The sequence below is a fragment of the Neomonachus schauinslandi genome, chromosome 8 (genome assembly GCF_002201575.2).
Source record: "Neomonachus schauinslandi chromosome 8, ASM220157v2, whole genome shotgun sequence".
Taxonomy (NCBI): Eukaryota; Metazoa; Chordata; class Mammalia; order Carnivora; family Phocidae; genus Neomonachus; species Neomonachus schauinslandi.
The window spans coordinates 116356350-116367852 of NC_058410.1; the positions used below are offsets into that span (position 1 = coordinate 116356350).

The 11503-nt window shown below is 38.6% G+C and overlaps 1 pseudogene; it reads right to left on the reverse strand.

The window, feature by feature from the left end:
• Nucleotides 1-2336: 2336 nt before the first annotated feature.
• LOC110575566 lies at nucleotides 2337-2977 on the reverse strand (annotated as a pseudogene).
• Nucleotides 2978-11503: the final 8526 nt, after the last annotated feature.

Consider the following 11503-nt stretch of genomic DNA (forward strand, 5'->3'; position numbering starts at 1 on the left):
CTGATTGTATCTTTTGCCAATGATAATATTTAAGCTTTTGAGTGAAATTAGAATTTTGGGAAGCTTGTATCTGCTACCATGGGGTACTTAAAATTTTTCTGATGAGATCAGTGACAATATTAATGAATATGATTTGAAAAGATAGTGTATAAAGTGTGTTGACATTTCAAATATCTGCATAATTCAGTGAACTGATATTCTCTAATGATCAATGCACGATTGTTGCAGAAGCCTGTGTGGGCAAATAAATCCTTTTAAAGTGCAGGATAGGTCAATGGATTTCAACGATTTCCTGTCATTTATTCCCTGAATCAGAAACTTTAGACTCACATTCTTACATTTCCTTCGAACCCTTCATTTTATTACTCAGTACTTAGTGTAAATTCCACCTCTCAGACAGCCTTAAGTATATTCTCTCATCTTCAAGACTATTTTTAATGTCTTCATTTAGAGCTTTGATAATTTTACTTGTTTTATAATGAATGTCAAATCTCTAACACAGCAGAGAAGGCATTTCTTGATCTTGCTACTGCTTACCTCTCCTGTATCTCCCTGTTTCACTTTTTTCCCCAGTCAGTTAATCTGATTATAGATATAGATCTTTATGAAAACATGCTGATTCATGACTGCCTGCCTTTACTTTCTTGTGGTTTCTTTTGTCTGGAATGTTCCCCTTCTACTGCTTACTTGGAAAATTCCAAGTTACATCTATCAAAATTCCATTCAGATGTCTCCTTCTCCAGGAAACTTTTCTTGACCTGCTTCATACCAGCAAGAGTTCATCCCTTTATTTTTCTGGGTTACTTTGTATTTTTTTTTTCTATTGCTGTACATATCCTTCTGTAATGCGTTGGCTCTCTGTAGAATTCTTGTTACAGAATTATCTTTTGGTTTGATGATGTTTACACACACACACACACACACACGTATTTTAAAGATTTTATTTATTTATTTGAGAGGAAGAGTGAGAGAGAGCACCAGTGGGGGAAGGGGCAGAGGCAGAGGGAGAAGCAGACTCCCCATTGAGCAGGGAGCCCCATGCGGGCTCAATCCTGGGGCTCCAGGATCATGACCTGAGCCGAAGGGAGATGCTCAACCGACTGAGCCACCCAGGCACCCCGATGTTTACCTATATTGAGTAATCCCATAAGAAACAGGCCTGTGAAACCCCCTATTGGACTTCCTAAAACAGTATTGTCGAGAGGCTCGCTTTTTAAAATAGGAACTTGAGAAATTTCCTGGTCTTGCTTTGGATTTATTTTATATGATAGTCACTGTTAACACCATTTTGAGTTGGTTGCTGGAAAATTTCATCCCAAAATTATTGCCTACCTCTAGATTTTGTGATCTAAATTAGCTTCATTTTAGACTCTAGCGAGGTGTCTTGCTTGATGTTAACTGAAGTCTGGTAAAGTCCATTTTCCCATATTGATACTGGGGAGCAGTATGGGAACCACTAATGTGCAGAACTTGCAGCCTGAAATCAGTAAATTTCCTGTTTTACAATCCACCTGTTGCTCTCTGGAGGATACGTAGATGGGTGATGCTCGGTGTTTGAGAAGCTTAGGGAAGCCATATCATTGTGTTTTCTCTTCTAATATATGCAATATTTTCCCCTTGGAAAGGGGTTGTTGGATAATTTTCGATTTTCCCAAGAAGCTAATTATTTTTTCCATTATTTGATAGATTTTTTTTCTCCCTTCCTGTGTAAAAACATGGGTTAATTGTGAAGTGGAAAGTGATGTATCCAAGAGGATCTAGAACCTCAAACTCCAGCTGTTTTGGTGCAGAAGCTGCACATTTCTTTCTTTCTTTCTTTTTTTTAAATTAGATCTGATTTTTTTTTAAAGATTTTATTTATTTATTTGAGACAGAGAGAATGAGAGACAGAGAGCATGAGAGGGAAGAGGGTCAGAGGGAGAAGCAGACTCCCTGCCGAGCAGGGAGCCCGATGTGGGACTCGATCCCAGGACTCCAGGATCATGACCTGAGCCGAAGGCAGTCGCTTAACCAACTGAGCCACCCAGGCGCCCTAGATCTGATTTTTAATACAACCAAACAAGACTAGAAAAAGTTACCATAGGGTTAATTAGAATTAACGTCTAAGGTCTGGTAAAAAATGAGACATAAACGGGGAAACAAAATTTAAAGCTGCTGGGAAAAAAAAGAAACACTGTTTCAGGGTTAGTTTACTGTTTCCAGTGAGCCTGCAATTCATGAAGGTGCAGTATAGATTATTTTTGAATAACCCAGATCATATAACACAATTCTTTTTATTTTCCTCAAAACCTCTTCTTAATATTTATGATTTTCTGCAGTTGAGGCCCCACACTGGGTCATAACATTGGAATGTAACTGTTTACTTCGATGTCTTTGTGAAATGCATTCTGCTATCTACACGATATTTCTCATTTCTTGTTCCTTCAGCTTTGTGTATACGTAAAACACGCCATAGTGGGATTACATGTTGAATGCCAGCACGTTCATTTGTACCTCACGCTCATAAAACACATCTTCCAACGTCTTTCCTCTGCTGCCATCACCCACGGTCTCAAACAAAGGCTTATATCCTCCATAATGGTCGGCTACTCTCCTCATCTGATCAGTCTTCTGCTTGAGCCAACAGGTGCCACCCCTCGGGACAGAGCTCGCTACAAATCGGGTAGAGGGTCTCCTGGTCAACTTTACTCAGTTCAATGCCAAAGGAGTTAAAAGTGATAAAAGCACCTTTGGTAACCTCAAACTCAAGAATGGGATGCATAATTTCTGCTGTGACATCACCATGATTCTTACAGAATTTAGAGAATGCCTCGAGGTAAGATTTGTACAGTTTATTGTACAGTAATTCAGTATTCAGTCCATCTAGGGTATTTTCAGACATATAGTCCATACAGCTCCGTGCCCTCAAGCATAGGGAAGGAGATCACAGCCAAGTTAGGTTGAAACAGCTCTGGATCCTGGTCACCTCCTGAAGTTTTGCTCTAGATTGGAAAAAAAAAAAGTGCTACCAGTTATGAGGAGTTATCAGAAAGAAATCTATCAGCCGATAGTCAGGGTTTTCATGACTAGTCTCCTCTGGTTTTCAGTGGCTTTCAACACAGCATGCTCAGCCCCGCTTTTACAGCAACAGTGAATCAGTGAGATAACCCCAGTAAACCCAGGAAACAAACCCAGACTGGGAGAAGGAGAGTAGGCTGCTGAGTTCTTGACTTAAAAACAAGGCCCTGGAAAATTGACCAGGTATACAGTTTCCATGGGAGAAAACGCTGATCAGTTTGTATGTCTTTAGAGTAGGAAATTTAAAGGCTGGGAGTCTGCTGCTTGTTTCTTAGAGAACTGGTGTGGCTACACTGTGGGTATCAAGGAAAGGAGCTTCCTTTGGAAGGTGCCCTTAAATTATGATGAGGTCCTCATCTGGAGGATATTGGAAAATGAAAACTATTGTCCATCATGTTCAATGGAGCTCCTGTTTTTATTGATTCCAAGAGATTATTATTAACTCACATGAATCCAAGACAGGAGTCTCAAATACATAGTTGGATGGTGGTGGGGGGGGGTTGGAAAGAAATTAACCAAGGTTCCTAATGCTTTAAATGTTCACAACATTTAAGAAAAATTCCAGGCTGGGATAAGGTCAAAGTATAGGATCTGTGAACCTGAGTTCCCTGCCACCCTTTTTTTCCAGAGACTGCAGAGAAAAATTCCAATCTGTAAGTTACACAATTAGGTTAAGTAAGTTAAAGAAGTTAGCCTTCAGAGGATGGAATCTTTTAATGATTTTCTACTTGGAAAAGTTGTCTTCCTTTTTTTTTTATTCTTCAAATTTTTATTTAAATTCTAATTAGTTAACATACAGCACAAAATTGGCTTCAGGAGTAGAATTCAGTGGTTCATCACTTACATACACCCCCCCCCCAGTGCTCATCACAAGTGCCTTCCCTAATACCCATCACCCACTTAACCCACCCCCCACCCACCTCCCTCCATCTATCCTCAGATTGTTCTCTATCGTTAAGAGTCTCTTATGGTTTGTTTCCCCCTCTCTCTCTCCCCCCTCATATATTCATCTGTTTTGTTTCCTAAATTCCACATTTGAGCGAAATCATATGGTATTTGTCTTTCTCTGCCTAATTTTTCTTAGCATAATACACTCTAGCTCCATCCCGATAGTTGTGAATGGCAGGAAAGTTGCCTTGCAAATTAAAGAAGTATAGACTTATTATAAAACCTTAGTTCAAAAGTAAATACTATACTCTGATAAATGTAAGATGAAAAAGTACAAACTCATGTAAAAATAACTAAGTTATAATGAATGCTTAAACAGTATTGTTTTTTTTTTAAAAATATACTTCCTGTTCCTAAAACATTTTTGTATGAAAAATGGGAAAATATAATCTGGTTTAATTTCCTCAGTGTCTTTGGTAAGTTATGAAATAAAAATCAGATATGCAACTGGACTGTAGACCAATAATAAGTGGTCATAAAAAGACTAAAAATTTCTCTGCAGTGGGGCATCCAGCGGGCTCAGTCGGTGGGGCATGTGATGCTTGATCTCAGGGTCGTGAATTTGAGCCCCATGTTGGGTGTAGAGATTGTTTAAATAAATAAACTTAAAAAAAATTCTCTCTGCACTAAAAATCTAAACTAGTACGTAGAAGATTACTCAAAAAAGTAAATTCAAGAGAACTTAATTTTAATCTAAGCTTATTTAATATTCTTGAGCTGGGTAAACATTTTCATAAGTTAAATTATTTTGTGCATTTTGAGTTTAAATTATGTCCCTGCTCTGATTTCATCATGTATAAAATAAAAATGCAATCATAGCATTTCTGTCCATATAAAACCATGCCTTTTTTTTTTAAGTATACTTTTTTTGGGGGGGGCAGTTTCAGGTTTACAGAAAAATTGAGTGGAAAGTACAGATAGTTTTCATATGTTCCCTCACTCCCTACCTTCTCCCAAATTCCTCTGTTAGTAACATCTTGCACTAGTGTCCTTTATTTGTTACAACCGATGAACCAATGTTGTTACATTATTTTAAAAAAAATTTCATTCATTTTTTTGAGAGAGAGAGTGAGAGAGAGATCACGAGCAGGGGGAGGGGTAGAGGGAGAAACAGACTCCCTGCCAGACAGGGAGCCCAACATGTCTTGATCCCAGGACCCTGGGATCATGACCTGAGCCGAAGGCAGACCCTTAACTGACTGAGCCACCCAGGCGCCCTGTTGTTACATTATTAAGTTAAGTCTGTAGTTTTACAGTAGGTCTTTGTATTGTACATTCTATGGGTTTTGGCAAATGTGTAATTATATTTATCCACCATTTCAATATCATACAGAATAGCTTCACTGCCCTAAAAATACCCTGAGCTCCATCTATTCTTCTCTGCTTCCCTCTTTCCCAGTGAACCCCTGGTGATCACTGATCTTTTTACCGTCTTTTTACTGTCTCCAGTTTGACCTTTTTCAGAATGTCCTATAGTTGGGAATCCCAGTATGTAGCCTTTTCAGATGACTTCTTTCACTTAGCAATATGCATTTAAGTTTCCTCCATGTCTTTTTGTGGTTTGATAGCTCATTAAAAAAAAATTGCTTAATAATATTCCATTGTGTGAATGTACCAATTTGTTTATCTATTTACCCACTGAAGGATATCTTATTACTTACAAGTTTTGGCAGCCCCCATCTTTTCAAATTGAAATGCTACATTAAGTGGAATGTCCTAAATTTCATTCACTTACCTTATAAAGCAGACTTTGTTATGTCTTAAATTAATGTCTAGAGGTATGTAAATGTAGTCATGGGTGCTCAAACAGAGATACAATTTAAATATTCAGTATCACAGATGACATGGAATCCTCATGTTACTCCAATTACAGTATCTGGTAAAAGTTAAGGTGTCATACTTCTCAGACAGTTTTTTTAAAAAAAGTATTTATTTATTTGAGAGAGAGAGAGAGAGCTTGTGAGCACAAGCAGGGGGAAGCACAGAGGGAGAGGGAGAAGCAGACTCCCGGCTGAGCAGGGGCGCTGGAAGATGTGGAGCTGGATCCCAGGACCCTGGTCATGAAATGAGCGGAAGGCAGATGCCTAACCCACTGAACCAACCAGGCATCCCACAGATAAATTTTTAAAATTAATGGTGACTATATTTTTCTTTAAGATTTTTATTTTTTTTTTAATTTGACAGAGAGAAAGAGAGAGAGCACAAGCAGGGGGAGCGGCAGGCAGATGGAGAGGGAGAAGCAGACTTCCCGCGGAGCAAGGAGCCTGATGTGGGCCTTGATCCCAGGACCCTAGGATCATGACCCGAGCCGAAGGTTGCTTAACCAACTGAGCCACCCAGGAGCCCCGATTATATTTTTCTTTAATATTAACCTAATGTAAACTTCTAAAATCTCTAACTGACTTTGGGACCTTGGTCTGGTATCTTCTGCCTAAATGGTTGCTGCACTTGAGCATGTGTTTCACTTCTCAGATGTCGGTTAACATTTTTCACGATTGTCATGACAATTGTAGACAATTATAAAAACAGTAAAGAGAAGAGCTTACATTTCTAACAGCCCTTGTGTCACTTTCTGCTGAAGACACTGTGAAATCTTTAAATCTAGTTAATACCCAACTAACATTTTTCTATGGGAATTCAAAGCTATACTAATGATATTCATTGGATTGTTAGAACAATTCGCGAAAGACTTAGGTTTCTAAATGCTGAGGTTGTTTTCACATTCCATTTAATATCAAGGGAGGAATCTTTGTGCTATGTGAGGCAATCTGTGTTGAGCAGCTGGGCAGTTGGAGTTGAAAATCTTCCTAAATGTTCAGGATATGGAATTGATCTGATTTTAGGGAATGGGTATTTCTTTTTCTTTCTTTTTTTTTACCCTAGAGAGAAAAAGAAAGAGGTTCCTGTCTTGCATGTAGAACTTATTTGCTCTGCTTTATTCAGCATGGCTCTGTGTTTGTACCAGTGTTTGTACCAGTCTCCAAGAGTAGCAGTCTTCAAATTGGGGTTTTGTATTTTCGGGGGTATCAGAAGGCTTTCCAAAGGGGACATAGGCACAGAAAATTTTAAGGGAATCTAGACCCACAACATCCGTGTGCACACTCTTGAAAAAGTGATGTGCTTAATCAAACGCTTGGTGTTTTAAGCCCCTTTTAAAAAAAAATAAAAGTGACATGCTTATGACTGCTCTTATAGTATTTAATCTTTTTCTCCCACATTACAAGAGGAAGGTGTACCACTTACGTATCCAAGATATAATTATGGTGCCTTGACCTGGGGATAAAATACTTCTGAGTACCAAAGAAAAGGACAGTTCAAAACCTGTAGCCACAAAGCCTCCTTTAACCACAACTTTGTGTCCTTCTATATTTCTGTTAAGGGTGCTGATCCTCAACCATTTTGCCCCTCAGGGGAGACACCTGGCAATATCTGCAGACAGTTTTTTATTGCCATAACTGAGGGGTTCTGGTTGGGGATCAGTGCTAGTGGGTAGAGGTGGGGAATGCTGCTAAACATCCTACAATGCACGGGATACCTGATAATGAAGAATTTATTCAACCCCAAATGTCAATAATGCTCCAGGTTGAGTAACTTTATATGTTAAGGGTGCTATGTGGCATAAGAAATGGGGGAGTTTTGGCCTGTGTTACAATATTCTGGATTTGCATAATTCCTCAGTGGAAAAGTTGGAATGCTGAAAAATTGCATCTGATAACCTTGAGGCTTCCTTTTCTTTCTTTTTCTTTTTTTTTATGATTTTTTTTATTTGAGAGGGAGAGAGTGCGCACTAGAGGGCGGGGGTGGGGGTGGGGCGGGCAGCGGCAGAGGGAGCAGGAGAAGCAGACTCCCCGCTGAGCAGGGAGCCCAAGGTGGGGCTCATCCCAGGACTGAGTCACCCAGGTGCCCAGAAGGCTTCCTTTTCTAATTTTAAAGAATTAATGGTTCCTTAGCATTGGCAAGAAATACTGATGGTGGTGGTTTTTAAATTCCTTCAGGTGACAAATTCATGGCAAGGTTCCAATCCTTATCTGTTTTGGCATTAGAATATTCTCAATTTAAGGGCACCTAGGTGGCTCAGTTGGTTAAGCATTTGACTCTTGATTTCAGCTCAGGTCATGATCTCAGGGTCGTGAGATTGAGCCCTGCATTGGGCTCACGATGGGTGCGGAGCCTGCTTAAGATTCTCTCTCTCCTTCTCCCTCTGCCCCATCTCTACCCCCACCCCCACTGGCACGCGTGCTCTCTTTCTCTCTAAAAATAAAAAAAAGAATATTCTCAATTTATAAAAATCGTGTAAAGAAATAGTAACTTGCAAGAGTTCCCTAAGAACTAACAAAGACCTACTCACTTGTCTCATCTGTACTTCACTTGCTTATGTTGCATGATTTGAGAGCAGTGAAGGCAAAAGTCTCGACATTTACTTCTGGCAGATCGACATCATATTTTGGAGTAAGATAAACACATACTGGGAGTACTTTAATATATGTTTTCTTGAACTTATTCTGACTTATAGGAGAAATATTTTTATGGACTTTTACCAAATATTACTGGATCATACAAAGACATTTTCCTATTTGGGTATAAGTCTATGATATACTGTTACTTCTCTGCTCATTTATTTGTTTTTATTATATGCCACTAGATTCAGGTTAATCTGATGGAAATATTTTATGGATTCTGCTGTAAATAATTCACGTAGCAATCAGAAATAGAATTTCTGTAAACTTACACTGGGTAATGATCAAATACCTTTTCTTCATTTTGCAGTTAATTTCCACAAAGTAGATTAAATTGTGTTCTTAAAAGCAGAATTCCACTTATCTGGGGATACAAAACAAAATGTTCCAAAATGTAGTCTTGGTTGTAATACTTAAAATTTTTTTTTTTAAGATTTTATTTATTTATTTGACAGAGAGAGACAGTGAGAGAGAGAGCACAAGCAGGGGGAGTGGGAGAGGGAGAAGCAGGCTTCCCGCTGAGCAGGGAGCCCGATGCGGGGCTCGATCCCAGGACCATGCGGGGGCTCGATCCCAGGACCCTGGGATCATGACCTGAGCCGAAGGCAGATGCTGAACGACTGAGCCACCCAGGTGCCCCTGGTTGTAATACTCTAAACTCTAGAAATCCAGGTTCATTTATTTGGGATTAATTTCTCCCTCTTGGACGTTGATACACTGTTCTATACCTAACAAATGCATCATTACAAAATTAATCATTTTCTACAGTCAAATGAAATTACACACATACACATGCACAATAGTTTAGTGCCCATCTCTTTGTCATAATTTTTAAATGCACTTCCAAATGACATTAAAAAATGGGGAAAAGGTCTTTATTCAGAACCTATTGATTTTTAATTTCCAAATCTGTGGGTTTGTTTCTTTTTAACCCTAGTTTCATCCAATTTGAGTTTCACAAACAAGATGCCTCTAACAGGTATAAATATTAGTTATTTCATAAGAATTTTAAAAGCTTCTTTGGTATACTTCTAAGAACTGAGAAAGTGAAAGAAACTAATGTGTAAAAGTAGTTTTGCAAATCAGGTAGTTTCTAATTCTTTGCTTCAACAAAATTGAAGAAGAACTCTACATTTGAGTTGTGAGATTATTTGAAATAGTATTTAATAATAGCTCACCATGTGAGTTTTGGCATATAACCAAGAAGAAATTTTAAAAATTGGGTGAAGTTGCTACAAACAAAATTCCTTCCATTCTTATACTTATTCTGTTTCCGTACTTTTACATGTGAATAAGATTTTTTAGTTCTTTATGTTAAAATATTTTTAAAGGAATAGAAATCATATGGAACTGGCTTCATAATAACAATAAATAACTTTCATCAACATGAAGTTGGGAAAATAAAGCCCCTATCCATCTCTGTAAGAGAAGCATTTCCAATTAAATAGTTACTTTTTAAAAATTTATATGTTTACTACTTTTATTTACTCAAATCTGTGTTATTTATATTATTTTGATCAATTATCTCTAATAATTATAGTACTATCTTAATTCATCTGACTTTTCAAACATTAGATCAGGAAATAAAATATTTATTTTAAGAACATATTTTGTTGCAAAGAAGCATGCTAGATGGATCAAGAAAAGATTTCCAAAACCAAAAATACATTACATTAGAATGTTGGGCCAGGGTTGAGAAAAAAAATTCTACAGGGGGAGGAAAATGAAAATATGAATTCAAAAGAAAAAAAAGGAGCAATGTAAAATTTCCAATTGTTAAGGAACAGGTTGTGCATTTTAAAAATTAGTGATGGGTGTCAACACATTATGGTAATTAGATTCCACTGGACACGTGACAAGGTGATTAACAGTTTTATTTAAATGTGTTAATATATGTGATGTGTTGGAAATTATATTCTTTGCAACTCTTTGGATCCACACTGAGAATTTCAGGTCCACCTAAGCCTGTGGAAGGAGGCATATATTTCACAACTCTCTCCAGGGAGATGTGAAGGAAAGACCACTGAGCTATTATTCCCCCTTCTCATGTTCCCCTAATCAGAAATGGACAAACACTTGGAGGAGAGAACCTATAGGTGTCAGCAGAGAGATGAAGGAGTGGACAGTTTTTTCAGTTCTCTGTCAAAAGTCCTTCTCAAACTGAGGAAGGAAACACGAATGGAAAGACACACTAGTCTTGAAGCGCCCATTTATACAGTAAGTTCTTTAATTTTTAGCGATTCTTCCCCTACTGCAGAGACCCAATTTTTCCCCTCCCTCACAATTTTCATTCCTCCCCCATATTTACTTGAAGATGAGCATATTACCCCCTTTACTACCTGGGAAGAGAAAATGACCTGTGTGAGGCTAGCAGGGAAGTGGGAGTTAGGAGGTTGTAGAGCAAACCATTAGTCTTAAACTTGAAGTGGTATAAACATGTAAATGCCAGAACTGGGGCAAAATCAGGAAACAATGCAGGAAAAGAGGTGCAAGTCCCTGGCATTAGACGACTGCTGTCCTAGAAGTCTGTCCTGAAGCAGTGTCTTTCCTTTAATGAACCCTGCATCTGGGGACCACACCAAGTTTCTTTGACTCCAAATTTGCTCCTTGTATTTGCCTGGGGTGGACATCCCTTTTGATTACCCAATCACATCACTGCGTAGCACCATTTACACACTCACGCATGCTCACTTAGAGTTTTGTTTGTTCGTTTATTTATTTATTTATTTAGAAAGATTTTATTTATTTGAGAGACAGAGAGCACGAGTGGGGAGGAGGGGCAGTGACAGAGGGAGAGGGACAAGCAGACTCCCCACTGAGCAAGGAGCCAGACTTGGCGCTCAATCCTAGGACCCTGAGATCATGACCTGAGCCGAAGGCAGACGCTTAACCAACTGAGTCACCTAGGCGCCCTGTTTATTTGTTTTTAATCAACGCTGGGACCTGGTTTCCTCCCATTGAATCACAGAGGAAAATTTGGGGAATGCAAGAAGAGTTCTTGAAGTGGATCTCTTGGATTTAAGGTAACCATTTCTCAGGTG